Consider the following 16,758-nt stretch of genomic DNA (forward strand, 5'->3'; position numbering starts at 1 on the left):
CTCCGGAGTCACCTGGCCTCCATGCGGCACAGGTGACTGCCACCTCCTTGGGCCGTTAAAACTTAAGAAACGCAGTGGGCCATCTGCATCCCCTGCAGCCCAGGGGACCACCACCTTCCTGGGGTTTAAACGTAAGAAATTCAGGGGGGACTGCCTGGCCCTCTGCAGCCCTTTGGACCACCACCTCCTGGGGACTAATTTACAAAGACATAGAGGTCCATTGTGGACCCCTGGTCCCTGGGGACCATTAGATCCCAAGGGCTTTTTAACATTGGAAGGGGGCCATGTGGTCCCCCATAAGGAGCCACTAATGGCCCTGCGGACCGCCACCTCCCAGGGCTAAGTCAAAGCAAACACTCTGCTCTAAGGAAGCAACAGCTCTGAAACAGCTCTCGCTTACTCAGAGCAGAGGTTTTCCCTGTGTCCCTGTCTGTGAGAATAAGTCAGGCAAACAGAGGAAACTGCTCTCACAGAGAGGAAGCTGCTTTAGCAGCTCCCTCCCTGTGACAGCAATGCTGGCTCCCACAGGAGGTGGGAAGCTGGCTGGGACTGCAGAGGCCTTCAGGCTTCCTCCACGGTCCTGGAGGTTGAGGTCCCCTGGGCCAAGATCAGCCCTGGAGAAGGGTCCCCCCCTCCACAAAAAAATGAATACCTAGGCCAGCCCTGGGTGATGGGTCCTCCAGGGCAGAGATAATAAACAATAATTATTAATTAGGCCTGGCTCCAGGAGATCGGGTCCCTGAGGCCCCGTCCACCAAACAAATTAATAGTTAGACCAGGCCCTGGGGGATGGGGTCCTTGGGGTGAATAAATTAAACAATAATTAATAATTAGACCAGGCTCCAGGGGCGGATCACTGGGTCCATCATTGGCCCTGAGGTGGGGAGGACATGCAACCTGATGAAAGATGAAAGACTTGCTCCAGCATGCATGGAGCAGCATTTTTTGCTGCTCTCTGCATGCAGTAGCAATACTGCCTCCCATCGGAGGCAGGGAGACAGCAGGGACCGCTGAAGATTAAGGCTTCCCCTGTGGTCCAAAACACTGCACACATGGTTCCCTGGGTGGGGAACGGCACCAAGTAACAATTGGCCATGTCTCTGGAAAGGGGGTCACTGGGGCCAAAATCAGCCAGAGGAGGGGGGACATGTGCCCCCTTCCCCTTTTAATAATTGCCCAGGCTCCAACAGATGGGCACCCTGGGGTCAAAAGCTGCCCGGCGGAACCCCCCTCTTCCTATATTAATTGGCCAGGTCCTGGGGGAGGTGGTCCCTGGGGCCAATATTGGCGGGGGCCATGCAGACCCTTCCCCTTTCACAAATTGAGCAGACCGCAAGGGATGGGATCATCCTATATAATGTGGCCCCGGGGACCTATAATGGTTCGGGAGGGTGGCTGTGCGCCCCCTCCCTTTTAACTTAATTAGCAGCCCTGGAGATGGGGTTCCCAGGGCCTTTTCAAGGCTTGGGAAACAAGTGATGTCCTAGGGGTGGGCTCCATGGAACATAGCATATGATCCGGCCATACAGAGATGGTTCCAGAGGCCAAATAGTCTCAGGGAGTCCAGAAATGCAGGCATTTTTACACCCATGCTGAAAATAGTCCTGAGTTGCAAGGATGAATGTTGCTGTGCAGGAAGGGTGACCTTCCTGTCTAAACTCATACACAAGTGGTGGTTGATCCTTACAATGGGTGTTGCAGAATGCAGAACATATGACGCAAGGTGAGAAGGAGGATGCATGGGGACAGCTTACTCCCTTCCCTCACTCTTACAACACATGTATGGTGACATTAGGAACTAACACATATTCAAACATGTTTATGTGTGGATGCATCATGTTGCTATGCCACCTCAGGCGTGTCATAGTACTAGTGCTACAAAGGACTCACATTGATGTTGGCCTAGTTTTTACAACTTTCTATGTGTGTTGCAATCATCAACAGAACCTTCCTGCACATGTGCTTTTGGACCTGCAACTGAGACACTCCTACACCATGCGGAATGTGTGACTGTTGGTGTTGGCCATCATTTATTGGCCCATCATCAAGGGTAGTAAAGGCATTTTGTGCATGTCAGTGACAGCTACAAATCCCTGTGCATTAGGAATGATGCAGCACAGCTCAGTAAGTTGGGCTGCTGCACTGCACTGCATCATTTCATCATACATGGGTAAAGATGTCCCACATTTCCCAGACACTGACATCACAGTGCCCCACCAGTGCATATTTGTTACATAACACACTAGTGGTGCAGTATACTAGCTCATATTTATCATGCCAAGGTAAGGCACCTTGCATGCCTTATCATGGCACTGCATGTCGTTGGAATTCCATGTGTATTGCTGGGGGTATTCCCATGCAACACATGTGTAACCGGCCCTGCTTCTGATGCGTTCCAATTTTTTCACATATGGGTTTGCTTAAGTTTTTTCCTAAAACTGGGGATTGGGTAGTAGTGACAAGAGGCCGTGTGAGATCTTTGTATGTTCTGGTAATTTAAATGTTCAATGTGTGTTTCATTGTGAATCACGCATTGGGCACAATTTACCAGACAGTGCTACACCGCTCCCAATGAACCACTCTTTTTGCACCACCCTTGTCCCACTTAACAACACCATGGTATTTATAATACTGCACACCATGGGGGAGATTTTCACAGTAGCCTCGTGAGTTTTGGCACTATTGTGGCGCTTTACTGCATCAGCGCCATCATGGCGCTAATGCCGCAAAGCAAAGGGAGGTCCAATGATTCCCATGGTGCATTACTTATACATCTACCGTTGGCAGGTATTACAAATGACATCAAAAGATGTCACAGTGAAATTTTTTAGATTTTACTGTGCCATTTCTTCAGCCCTCACTGCGTGGGAATTTCCCCCTTGCATGCATCACATCTAGCATAGGCACATTGTGGCGCAAGGACTTACAATGTGAGCTATGCATGCATTGTGCCACTTTGTTCATTTGGTGGAAGTGGAATGGGCACTTCATGGCCACATTAGTATCAATGCCAATGATGCTAGTGTGGCACTAAGGCCTTGTCAATATGGCCTCTAGTGCGACCACTTGTGGCTGATGTTATGTAGGAAGGTGTACCTTTGTGCACAGCACCAATCATCCACAGGAGACATGCACCCTTGCAACATGGGCACATGGCAGCAACTTATGTAGGCATGACCCATCCCAGGGGCAACAGGTCTTGTACACGATGCCAAATAAGTGTTACACATGGGCAGACTGTAAAGTTGCCATAGTGAAGGGAGTGATGTGAGGGTTGAGAAATAGTCTGTTACATATGGGGGAGGGGGGTCAGTCCCCATTATATGTGTTTGGCCATTATTGTGCCCCCATGCAACTCTTTTGCATGCATACAGTGGGTCCTATGTGCCTCCCCCTTCAGCCGTTTGTTAGTTACCAGATTGCCCCCGATATAACTGACCCTGCATTTGAGGTAGTTCTTGATATGCTGCACTGTCCTGTCCTGGCACTCCTATCCCCAACTCCTGCAGGATGACCGCTGCCACCAACTCGTACAGCTCATCCGGCTGCACCTCGGGTGTGGGACTTCCACCTCCAGTCTGCATTGCTGTCTTTTGGTTGCTGCCCAGTTTCTCTTCAGTTCTGTGCTTGCAATCATGCCAGAGCTTTTTACAATCGGTCACAGACTTCTTGACCTCAGCCACACTGTTGATGTTATCTTCTATTGACTGCCATATGGCCTCTTTCCTCCCTATTGGCAATTTAGAGATGAAGAAGAGCTGGTGTTGGTGCTCCGTCACCTGTGTGATCAAGATGTTTTTCTCTTCCACACAGAAGCAAAGCTTTCTCTTCCTTTTCCTCTTTTTGTGTGAGTCTGTCTGTCCATCCTGGCTCCTGTCCTGCATTCTCTATTTCGTGTCCTCATGGCTTGTTTTACATTTTGATGCTAAAATGGCACTAGCACATTTAGCACCAAAAAATGTTCCACAGAACATACTAGTGTCACTTTTGCAGCATTAGCTTTATTTTTCCTTTCCACACGTCACAAATGTTATCATCATTTTTTTTACGCTAACCTTTCCGTGGAGCCATGGTGCGCCATTATATAAATACGGCGCACACAGGGTGCTAAAGTAAGTCGTTGTTTAGGGTTAAATATTCTGATGCACAATTGCTCCAGTGGAGTTGTGCATCATTTTTCTTAAATATGGGCCCTAGAGTCATAGTATCAGCTGTATTAATATTGCTAAAGCTTGAGGTTGATATTCCAGCATGTTCCCTCTAAGGTCTGTGCCTGGTTGCTAGCCAGCTTCACTCTTGGTGGCTTGCAAACAGGTTAAAAAACTGTGCATTCGCTGCTGGCTGATAATCAATTAAACTTACCCTGTGACATGAGTAATTACCAGAGACTGATATTTATTAAAGCATTCCACCCATCTCATTTTGTATTTCTTGTAAAGTTTGGTTAGCATCAGACACTTGTGAGTTGGGGCTGTTCTTAAATTTTTTATGTTCCCATAACCATACTGGAAAGAGCTGAGGATTTACTTCTATCAAATCAAGCAAGGAATTAAGGCTACATGAAATAGCTTTTTTGTGTTTGTAAATAGGCTGATTTGCAGAATTGCCCCGTTTGCAAATATGAAAAGGCTTTTTAAAAGTAGAAAGCCATATTTCTGTTTCGCTAACCCATTACAGAATAACAAATTGGGTTTGCAATTTGGTATTGGAAAGGAGGGTGTTTAGGATGCCTCTTCCTAATAACGGATCGCAGTTGTATGTAGGAATGTTTTGTGACCGAAATGCGATTTCAAAACAGTCGCATTTTACCACCTGCGTCAAGTAGGTGGTAACCCATTGGAAAATGGGAAGAGGTCCCCAGGGGGCCTCTTCCCCTTTATGAATGTTTGTAAAAACATTTTTAAGAAAAGAGAATTTTTTTAAATGCATCCCGTTTTCTTTTAAGGAAAATGGGCTGCAATAAACAAAAAGATGACATTATATAAAAGCAATCACAAACGTGGTGGTCTGCTGACTCCAGCAGACCATCATCTCCGTGACTTTACTGATTTAAAATGAGTTGCAATCAAAGACCTACCTCATCAATATTCATGAGGTAAGTCTATTTGCGATCCACTTGGAATCGTAAAATGTGTCACATTTGTACATTGATGGTTGTGATTCCCAAATGGTGAATCACAAACATGTGTAATTTGGTTATCATAAATGATTACTTTTGTACATGTGGCCCTTAATTTCAAAGATGGGAAAAGCAAAGGAAACATCTTTCAAGTTGGCAGGGTGTAGAGAAAGATATTTTATTCAGGCAAATATTGTTTCACTGGACTACAAAAGAAATGTTAAGTGAATATTCACTAATGCCAGGGGATCCTCACATGACCACCAATTCGATTATGCTTGTGAGAGAGCACAATTTGACTGTGCCATTATGTTCTTCCACAATGTGAAATGAAGGAGTAATCAGCTTCCTATGTAATGAGCAAATGGTTTCCACATAATGTGGTGCACTGAAATGCATTTGAGTAAAGTGCACATATGAGTAAAGTCCTGCAAATGTTTTCATGTTAACTGCATTTATTAATCATTATTCAAGTCATTATGCTATAGTGTTTAGAAATGACATTCATTATATTTAAGAAAAATGTTCATGTACTTCTTTAAATCAAGCATGCATTACATTAATGCAATAACTTGAATTACTGTTATAACTTGGCTGGAGTCAAGGCTGTAATTTCTTTTAAATGGCTCAAACTTTCCATAAGAAGCTTTTTTGTCCCATATTTCTCAAAGCATTTTTTGTTACATATTTCTCTAAGCTGCAGGTGTGGTGGTACCAGCTACTGGGTAATGAATAGGTGTACTGTTGCTGTTAGAGAAGAAGGCATGAAGAAGAAATGTTACCAAGGGCAGAAAGAGCAGAAAAGGCAGAAAGAGCAGTGTGGAGACAGTAAATTAACTCCCTTCCAAGTTCCCGAGCACGGGAGAGACCAAAGGATGACAACATGCAACTTGAAAGGATGAAAGTTTCAATTAGATGTGTGATTTATAACGTTGTTGTTTAATGGAAAAGTTTGGCTGTGAGGTCAGCCTTTCAAATATGCAAAGATTTAAGTATTGTTAAGTCAATTGCAGACACAGATTCCCTTTGCTCCTTGACTTGAACTAATCTAAGAGAGGTACAGACTTCTCATCATTTGCTGGACTCTGCTGCTTTATGCTGCTCACATCTCTCTTGACAGATCCGCTACACAGGTTTTTGTAGTGCTGACATTTTTCTTGAAATCCTCTAAAACTTGATTGAATGTGTGCCCAAATGAGTTGCACTGAAGTAAAAGCTTAGAATTTTGGGTCTGTCTTTTCACTCCTTGGAACTCTGAGAAAAAGATTCATCAGGCCCCAAATAATTTGAAGTGGTGCAACTGAAAACCACCCTAAGAGATGGGAGTGCTTCTCTTTCCAAAGTGTGGATCATGTCATGTTGGTGGCAGAGGTGTGAGTATTAGTAGGGTTGGGAATAGTAGCAGTTCATATTTAGTTGGCAGTGTTTGCGAGTCTGGAGAGTGTCTTGTGGAGATGTTTTGTATGTTGTTTGAGTGTGGTGATTCATAAAGAAGTTGAAGAGGTAAGTGGGTCTGATGTGACCTAAGATCCTGGGATAGTTTTAAAAGGTGTAGAAGAAACTCTATTAAATTGTCTTCTAAGTGTTTTTGTTAATTGTGAGACATTGTTAACATCACAGTTAAGATAGAGAGAAGCTGTACTGATTTCGATGATACCCCGCAGGTCTAGGTTTCATTTAAAGTGTTTTGAAACTTCTTGTCTGTTAAAAAACTACTCATTCTTTAGCGGAGCAGACAAAGAGTTATTTTAACACATTTTTGTATGCGTGTGATGTTGCAGAGAGAGTGTGAGTGCAGACTGTAAAGGAGGGGGAACTGCTGCAAGTAGTGAGATGTACGTCACAGTGTGCTGCACTGGTATTGTTTGGTTGGTGTGGTGCTACGCTGTTATTGGCTGACAGCGTCATAAGGAGTTGTGCTGTGATTGGTGGCTGTTTTGGAACAAGGGATTGTGAATATTGCATTGTTTTGAACTGAAACAGAGCTTGTGAAAATTGTAGACATTGATTAAGAAAAGGAAATCTTTTAAAATTATGCAAGATTTGTTTAGAGGTGATGTTCATTCATATTCCTTGCAGGAAGGGCAAAGAGGCACCTACTGAAGGTATCTGAGGTCGCTGTATGGCGCTACATGTACGGTATCACACATGTATTTAGCTTGGTCAATGGCACAAGATCACAGAAAAGGGTGGTGCATTGAGATCGCACAATATGACACATTTTATTTGAGAATTTTTGAAAATTTGAGAAGGTGTTATTTGAAATGAAGCCACCTCCTATACCCACACAATATGAAGCATTTGATGCTTGGAAGCTTTCTACACGTGCCAGAGAGAAGGAGAAATACCAGGGCAGAGCACTGAAAGTTATAGGCACCTCTGCAGATGTTAGGTGGGATGCTGAACAGAAAAGATGCAGAACATATATGATAGATGGAGTTAGGCTGTATCCAACCTTAACCTTTGAGAATACAGAGGGAGAGGGTGATATGGGAAAGATCAAGAAAGCAAAGGATAATAAGTCAAAGGGACTGGATGATGTGAATGAAGTTAGTGACAGCTGGTCTGGAGATTGTTTTCTTCAACACACTATTGTACAAATGCCCAACTCCATATAAGGAAGCCAGGGATAAGGGTGGAAGCAATGGCGTTAAAAGACGAGGACCGATTACTTTTGCTACAGCTCCAACCAAGATGAATCCTAGTTCTCTGAGCCTCCACAGCTAATGTACATCATGAATCAAAGAGTGAGGGTTTGAGAGAGTTCCAGTTGACCCTACCATAAGTACTGTAGATGTCCTGACTGTTCCAGTTGCTATAGGCCTCATAGTTCCTATGCATAAAACAGGTGGGTCCAGGAACAACACTTACAATTTGACTGTGCTCAGTCCTGTTGGTGGAAAAAGAGAAATTCCAAATAGTCCAGATGCTAGAGAATGTGTCCTGTTAATCCTGGCACATACCAGTACTTCATGTGGAGCTAGTGCAGATTCGACTTTAAATATGTCAGGATGTACCTCAAAAGGTACTTATCAGAAAGTACATACCCATATGAGTCCTGTATAGGAACCACCACTGAAACTTGGAAACAGTGCTCAGGAAAATTACAATAAACCTAACACTCCTGTAGTGACTCAAACACTCAGGGGCATATTTATACTCTGTTTGCACCAAATTAGTGTCATTTTTTTTTACTCTAATTCGGTGCAAAACTAACTCCATATTTATACTTTGGTGCTAGACCCCTGTAGCACCAAATGTATGGATTTAAAGCCATTTTTTGAAAGTGGAGACCTACTTTGCCTTAATGAGATGCAAGGTAGGCGTTCCCGTGCAAAAAATGACTCTATGGCCTTAACGCCGTATTTAGGGGCATATTTATACTCTGCGGCATATTTATACTCTGTTTGCACCGAATTAGTGTAATTTCTTTTTACTCTAATTCAGTGCAAAACTAACTCCTTATTTATACTTTGGTGCTAGACCCATCTAGCACCAAGGCCCTGATTTAACCTTTTTTTGCACCACATTAACGTCATTTTATGACACAAAAGTGGCGCAAACTTACTAAATATTGGCCCTTATTTATACTTTTTGCTGCAAAACTGCACTAACTCAGTTTTGCACCAAAAAGTTTAGCACCGGCTTGCACCATTTCTGTGCACCAGCCGGGCACCATATTTATGGAATGGTGCAAGCCGGTGCAAAGGGTAGGCTAGAGTTTATAAAAATGACTTAAGTCGGGTGGGGCTGGCAGTATAGAAGAAGAGGGTTTAGCGCCAAAAAATGGCTTCAGGCAGGTTAGAGTAAAAAAAAAAGACTCTAACCAGATTAGCGTCATTTTATGGTGCTAAACCTACCATGCCATATGACTCCTGCCTTAGAAAAGGCAGGAGTCATGCCCAATACCCCAGTGGCAAGCACAGAGGACAGGGGTCCCCTGGGCATGGCCATTGCACCCTGTGCCATGTATGGGGGCCCATTTCAGGGCCCCCTATGGCACTTTAAAAAATACAATGCACTTACCTGTACTTACCTGGGATGGGGTCCCCCATCCTCGCAGTCCCTCTAGTGTGTGTGGGGGTGCCCCTAGGGAGGGCGCCTCTGGGCTTATTGCATGGTGTTCCACCATGGAAATAGGGCCACAGGTCCCCTAACGCCTGCCCTGACCCAGGTCATAAAAAATGGGGCAAAGCAAGCTTTGCCCCATTTTTTGACCCCTCCTCCCTCCCTTGCACCATTTTTACATGGGAGTATAAATATGGTGTTAAGGCCATAGAGTCATTTTTTTGCACGGGAACGCCTACCTTGCATCTCATTAAGGCAAGGTAGGTTTCCACTTCCAAAAAATGACTTTAACTCCATAAATTTGGTGCTAGACGGGTCTAGCACCAAAGTATAAATATGGAGTTAGTTTTGCACTGAATTAGAGTTTTAAAAAAATGAGGCTAATTCAGTGCAAACAGAGTATAAATATGCCCCTTAGCGTCAAAAAATGATGCTAATCTGGTCAGAATCATTTATTTTGACTCAAAACTGCCTAACGTCATTTTTTTTTAAGCTAGCCTACCCTTTGCACCGGCTTGCACCATTCCATAAATATGGTGCCCAGCTGGTGCTAAAAAATGGTGCAAGCCGGTGCAAAACTTTTTGGGGCAAAACTGCCTTAGTGCAGTTTTGCACCAAAAAGTATAAATAAGGCCCTCAGTGCTAAGGAGATACGCGAGTGGGTGAAAGCTTTTAATGAGAGCAATCCATTGGGCCCTTACTCGAGGTGAGTAAGGGCCCAATTCAGTCATCACCGAAAGAATGTTAGATATGATGAAGCTTACCATAAAACTGGGTGCGATGATTGTTGGAAATGTTGGCTTGGATTGATTAGACACATAGCAGGAGGATGAACTTGCTTTTATGTGTAGGGATATTACCAAATGAGCAGGACATGTTTATGATAAATTGGTAGAATTGGCTTACAAATTTGAAAGGGATCTGAACAAAACCAAAGCTTTACAAAATAGCAATTGAGTGTGCTTCAATGAGAAGGACATTAGTGATATGAGAATACCAGAGATGAAAACTCCAATTAAGGTGTTAATCCATAATATCAGGAAATGCAACAAGTTAGATGAGTGGAAAAATGGGTGAAAAAGAAGGATGTAAAGAAGCTTTCAGGAGAACCACCTCCGGGAGTAGGAGGAGGTGGGTTTCAACCATTCCTTTCCAAGAAGTGCCTGGTGGAGGTTAAATGCTTGCACCATGGAACAAAAGTGATCTTGCATCATTTGCCAATGATTTCCCCAAATTCAGGGAGAAACCAGTGCAATGGAAAGAATAGTGAAAATATCACAGGTATTTGGCTTGATTTGAATACGTCGTTTGACACTGTTGTTCTCAGTGATTTGTAAATGCAGTGCAAGATAGCTGTTCAGTGGCCTGAGACAGAACCAAGTAGAAATCCAGTAACTAAAGGTCCTTTGCCATTGGTGATTAAAAGTTATAAGCAGGTCATGAAGTTTTTGAAGGGGAAGGTGCCTCCCCAGAATGTCAATGGGTCAAGCTTGACAGGACAACTCAAGGAGTCAATTCATCATTACTATAAAAGCTTATTACAAGCTTTCACACAGTACAGTGGTTTGGAGACATGGGATGCCAAGGATATGGGGCATTTTGTTTCAAGGTTTGTGACAGGATTGAGGCTAGAGATCAGCATGCTGATCCCGCAATATATGATGTGTTGACAGAATACGTTGTTTGACTAAATTGTGTGGTACGCCAAGTACTACCATGATGAGCCCAAGATAAAACAGAAGAAGTTGAAGGAAAAGCTCATGGTTGCTCAGAGTTATAAGTAACGTTGGGATGATGCAAGATGTATATCAACAAATACCAAACCCAATGAAGGGTAGTGATCAAGGAGTCCCTATTGATGCTGGTATTGGAATGGATGTAAATAGACAAAAAATGTCAGCTCCTTGTCACATCTGCAATAACATGGGACATTGGAAACAGCAATGTCATTTAAATCCTGCTAACCTGATGTTGGATTTTTGCATTTTCAAAGTAATACTCCTAATCAGATGCAGGGTGTACAACCAGCCAGGAGTCAACATTTTAATGTGCCCCAGGCTCTGATAAAGCAAGTCCCACAACTTCCAATGCCACAGCAAAATATGTTGTACCTCAACAGAATTTCAATCAGGGTTTGAGAATGAATGCCAATGTGATCCAAGATAACAGCCCTTTACAACATTTCTCTTTGTTTGAATCGGGAAAGACAAATGGTTCTGATCAGTCAGCCTAAAGAAAGGGGAAGACAGCGTACTTGCCGTAGCCTTAGGGGTAGACCAGAGTGGCCCACTCATAGATAGTTAAGTGGAAGGTCATCCTGTGTCATTCCTGGCCAACCCTGGTGCTACTGATTCTACTCTGAGTACACTAGAAGTCCCAATCCTACCCCTCTACTAAAACACAGTCCAAGTTGTTGCTGTAGAGAATTAACAGATGGCAACTCAATCAATCACTGCATTTCTAAAGCGCGCTACATGCCCGTGAGGGTCTCAAGGCGCTGGGAGGGGGCCGCTACTGATCGAAGAGCCAGGTCTTGAGAAGTCTCCTGAAGGCCAGCAGGTCCTGAGTCTGTCGTAGGTTGGTAGGGAGAGTGTTCCAGGTCTTGGTGGCGAGGTAGGAGAAGGATCTGCCACCGGTGGTGGTTTTCCAAATACGGGGAATTGTGGCGAGGGCGAGGTTGGCTGAGCGGAGGCTTCGGGTGGGAGTGTGGAAGCTGAGTCGGTTGTTGAGGTATGTAGGTCCGGTGTTGTGTAGTGCTTTGTGTGCATGGGAGAGGAGTTTGAAGGTGATCCTCTTGTCAACGGGGAGCCAGTTCAGGCCTCTTAGGCGGGGTGTGATGTGGCTGCGTCGGGGACCGTCGAGGATTAGTCGTGCCGAGGCGTTCTGGATTCATTGTAGTCGTCTCAGGAGCTTGGTTGTTGTTCCTGAGTAGAAGGCGTTCCCGTAGTCAAGTCTGCTGGTGAAGAGGGCCTGGGTGACGGTTTTCCTCATGTCAGGGGGAATCCATTTGAAGATCCTGCAGAGCATCCACAGGGTGTTGAAGCAGGAAGCGGAGATGGCGTTGACTTGCCTGGTCATGGAGAGGGTGGAGTCGAGGATGACCCCAAGGTTACGAGCGTGGTCTGTGGGTTCCAGGGCTGTGCCTAGCGATGTGGGCCACCAAGAGTCGTCCCAGGCTGATGGGGTGGGTCCGAGAATGAGGACCTCCGTTTTGTCTGAGTTCAGCTTCAGTCTGCTGTCCTTCATCCAGTCGGCTACGGCCTTCATTCCTCTGTGGAGGTTAGCTTTGGCGGTGTGGGGGTCTTCGGTGAGGGATGTGATCAGTTGGGTGTCGTCAGCGTAGGAGATGATGTTGAGGTTATGTTGTCGTGGGCGAGTGGTGACATGTAGATATTGAACAGCGTCGGACTCAGGAAACTGTTACACAAAAAAATAGGATCCTTTGAAGACAAACACAAATGTATCATATTTCAGTCTAGTCCAGCAAATCTCTTTGGAAGAGATTTGCTTTCCAAACTGAAATGTGTCATCTTTTTGCACACCTGCAGGAATAGAGATACAAATGCAAGATAAGGACGTTGTCCTTAAAGTAATCAGAAACAAGACACTCTGTACGTTGTTGACCTTTTTGATCATTGATAATTTGATCCCAGATTTGAGAGAAACAGTCAAATGTGAAGATTGTGTTGTTTCAGGAAAAGCTAACAGACTGATAAAAGGTGCTGAGCCTATCACAATTTCTCCCAAACCAAGTGCTAAATTCCCGAGAACGCCACAATACAATTTGACCCCTGTAATGATTTCTGCCATAACTCCCATAATCTAAAGGAAATAATGGGCAGTCCTTGCAATTCACAAATCATGGGTCTTCGGAAACCTAGTGGTAAATATAGGATTGTGCAGGACCTTCAGAAAATAAACACCATTGTTGTTCCTTGTTGCTCAGTGGTACCGAATACAGCTGTGAGATTGTTTCAGATTCCATGTGAGACAGACTGGTTCACTGTCACTGATTTGTTTCAGTCCTTCGTTTTCATACAGTTGCATGAGGATAGGCAATTCCTCTTTACATTTTGGTTGGGAGATAGGGTCTTGGCATGATGCCAATTCCCACAAGGGTATACAGAGAGTCCTTCAATTTTAAATGAGCTTCTGAAGAAAAATCTGGAATCTTTGATTATGCTCTGTAACTCAGTCGTGATCCAATACATCAACGACCTATTGGTGGAATCACCAACCTGAGGATGAACACAAGGTATCCAAAGGAAAGTTGCAGTATTGCCAAAAAGAGGTTCAATATCTTGAAGTGTTGAAAGAGAGAATTTCTGCCATTTTGAGAATGGATTCGCCAACCACACAGAGAAAAATCAGGATATTTTGGGGAATAGTGGGCTACTGTAGACAGTGGATACTTAACTTTTCCTAGACCGCCAAACATTTACAGAGGTTGACACACAAGGTTGTGTCTGATCCAGTACCATGGGGTAACGACTGTCTCATCTTGTTTCTAGAGCTGAGAGAATATGTCTGTCCTGCCCCCGCTCTAAGAATGCCTGTTTAAAACAAGTCTTTTGTACTTTTCTGGAGTGAGAGGGAGGAGTGTGCTCTCTCAGTACTGACACAAATACATGGAAATGCTAAGAGACCTGTGACTTGTTTTTCTACAAACCTGGATCCTGTAGCTTCTGCACTGTCAGGCTGCCTAAAAGCCGTGGCTGCAGTCAGCACTAGTATTGAGAGAGGTAAAAATATTGTTATGGGCCGCCCATTGACTGTAAACATTCCCCACTCTGTTGAACAATTGTTGACTAGAACTAAGAATCAACATCTCATAGGCAGCCAGCTTACTAAGTATGAGCAGGTTATTTTGGTTGCAGAAAATGTGACTGTCAAATGTTGTGGTGTTTTGAATCCTTCTATTCTATTGCCAGTACTGGGTCAAGGAAGACATGATGATTGTGAATGGAACCATGCGGAGGGGTGAACAAGTGAGAAACCTCCTTGATGCTTTACAGTTGCCAGAGCAGTTTGCAGTGGTCAAGTGCCCTGCACATCCTTCTGGAGATGAACATGTGACTTTGAGCATTAGGTATGGCTATGAGGTTGCAAAATGTGTGCTCATAATTTTTGTACATTTAGTGGTGAATTTACAAATGTGGGAACGAATGAGATTAAATTTAACCTTTTGTTGACAATAGATGATACTTGGGATGAAGTAAGAGGCTTCAAGAGGAAGTGTCTGAAGAGGAATAACAGAGTTGGGTCAGAGCAGGTTGTGTCAAAGATGACATTTGGGTTTAGATGGATGGAAGAGCAGTGTTGCCAAATAGTCTGTCACCTCCGACGGCTAGTCAATTCCATGGTCCAGCTCATGTCGGCAGGGACACTATGGTGAGGTTGTTTAGACAAACTTAGTTCAATCATAAATTCAGGTTGATGGCTGAAGCGTTGTGTCACAGGTGCATTGTGTGTCAACCGAACAATGTTGGAAAAAGAACTGCAGTTACGCTGTGCGACATGGGTAGATCAGGAGGGTCTTTTAACAGGATGCAGTAAATTGTAATTGAAATGCCTGGGTGCAATGGGTTGAGATATGTTTTGGTCGTGGTATGCATCTTTTCCCATTGGGTTGAGGCATATCCAACTAAACGAAATGATTGTGGCTAAACTGTTGTTGAGAGAGCTCATCCCTCGATTTGGTTTTTCAACCTCTTTAGAATTAGATCGTGAAACTCATTATAACAATGAGGTGCTAAGATTGTTGTGTGCAGCATTGCAAATGGAACAGAGATTAAATTGCAGCTTAAGGATCAAATGAATGGCACGCTGAAATCCAGGTTGGTGAAAGTATGCGCTTTGACATCCTTGAAATGTTCTGATGCTCTGCCTCTTCTGTTAATGAGTCTTCGAAGTGTACCTGATCAAGAAATTTGGAGTACCCCCCTCCACAAGACCGTTATGGGGACGGCAATGAGACTGTCAGTGATTCCTGCGAATGATTTTGTGAACATCACTGATGAGATGCTCCTTGACTATTGCGAAGGACGAGCTGATGTAGTGCGTTTTGTGTCTCATCAGGTTGGCACAGTTACAGCCCCTTTGCATCAAGAATGGGTCCATGGTCTTAGTCCCAGGGACTACGTCTTGGTGAAAAAAAAAGTAAAGAAGAAGTGTCTAGAGCCCTGATGGTGTGGGCTGCATCAGGTGATCCTTGTCACCACAACTGCTGGACATGTGGAGGTCTCCCCTATTGGATTAATGCTGCTCATACTCACAGAGTGAAGTGTCCCCTTGATTTGACATCACCTGTTGAAGAAGAACTTGTGGTAAGAGAAAGGTGACAGAAGTAGGTTAGTCAAGCTGTCAGGGACTAGAAAGAGCCAGAAATAGCACTTGGGTAGTCTGAAGGGAGTTGTGAATAAGCTACAATTGAAGCTGAAACAGAAGTAATAGAGCCTTGTCTGGTGTTGAACAAGTCAAACACAGAATCAGACACTGATCAGACACCAATGGTGGAAGAAAAATAGTAGAAGCTGGAGACTGATGGCCCAGAATGCATGCAAGAGAGAGTGAGAGTGAATTTAACTTTAGAACATGTGTCTCAGTTGATCACTGAAGAGGCTGAGAACTCTGACTTAAGTGAAAGCGAGGACGAAGGTGCTGCCCGAGAAGGTCATAGAGAACTAGAGTGCCTAGTCTTAGGAATTCTTCTCTTGAGTGGACTACTTTGTAAATGAAACAGACAGTGAGTTCTGGGAATATTGGAGTCAACATACAGGTTCAGATGAACCTCCTTGAACTGAATATTGTGGGTGAACTGTACATTACATTTTCATAGCCATGTCTGAACTTGGTTTGTGTGAACATTACAGGCATTTATATAAATTGGGATAGAGAACTGAGGAAAATATCCAGGCCCAAGTAGTAGAAAAGTAAGGGTTGCCATGTAGAAGAACACAGAGTAGGTCTAGGGAAGTCTTACACAGATGTGTACATATGTTAATGAACTCTTGAACATTTGAACTCTGTTTCTGCTCACATTACTGAATCAACAAAGATATATTTTGCTGTTGCTGCATTAAATTGTTAATAGATTTGATTCTGAAGATGTAATGCAGCTGAATCAGAAGAGTACAAGTAGGTACGTAATAGGTGCTTTACATTTTATTTTCCTTGTGACATTAGTGGTGCTGTTAATAGTAGTATTTTCTCCTACACCTTCTGTAGAGAAAGAGTTACACCCTTGTTTTTCCCCAAAGGCTTTCAAATCCTAAACACACAAACATTTATGTGTTAGATGAATAGATCTTATCCCTCGATGAGTCTAGAGGAGATTATTCAACAAATGTATATTTGAGTTGCTGTACGAATATATTAATACAATGAATGCTAAAGATTGCCACGTTAGTACACAGTTACCTGCTTTTGTGTTGGAAGGTATCCCATATCATCATATTCCGTTGACTTATTGCATTTCTTGGAGTTTTCTATTGAGCATATTTTACAATGAAGGAAGCTTACCAAACTATTTCCCGAATTGTGACCTAGCTTTTCCTAGAAGTTCCTTTATT

The 16,758-nt window shown here is 43.7% G+C and overlaps 1 protein-coding gene across 1 annotated transcript in view; it reads right to left on the reverse strand.

Annotated features, from left to right (window-relative positions):
• Positions 1–16,758, reverse strand: part of DPP10 (dipeptidyl peptidase like 10) — a 1,473,102-nt gene that overhangs the window by 729,309 nt on the left and 727,035 nt on the right. The gene's annotated exons all lie outside the window — the stretch shown is intronic.

The sequence above is a fragment of the Pleurodeles waltl genome, chromosome 3_1 (genome assembly GCF_031143425.1).
Source record: "Pleurodeles waltl isolate 20211129_DDA chromosome 3_1, aPleWal1.hap1.20221129, whole genome shotgun sequence".
Classification (NCBI taxonomy): domain Eukaryota; kingdom Metazoa; phylum Chordata; class Amphibia; order Caudata; family Salamandridae; genus Pleurodeles; species Pleurodeles waltl.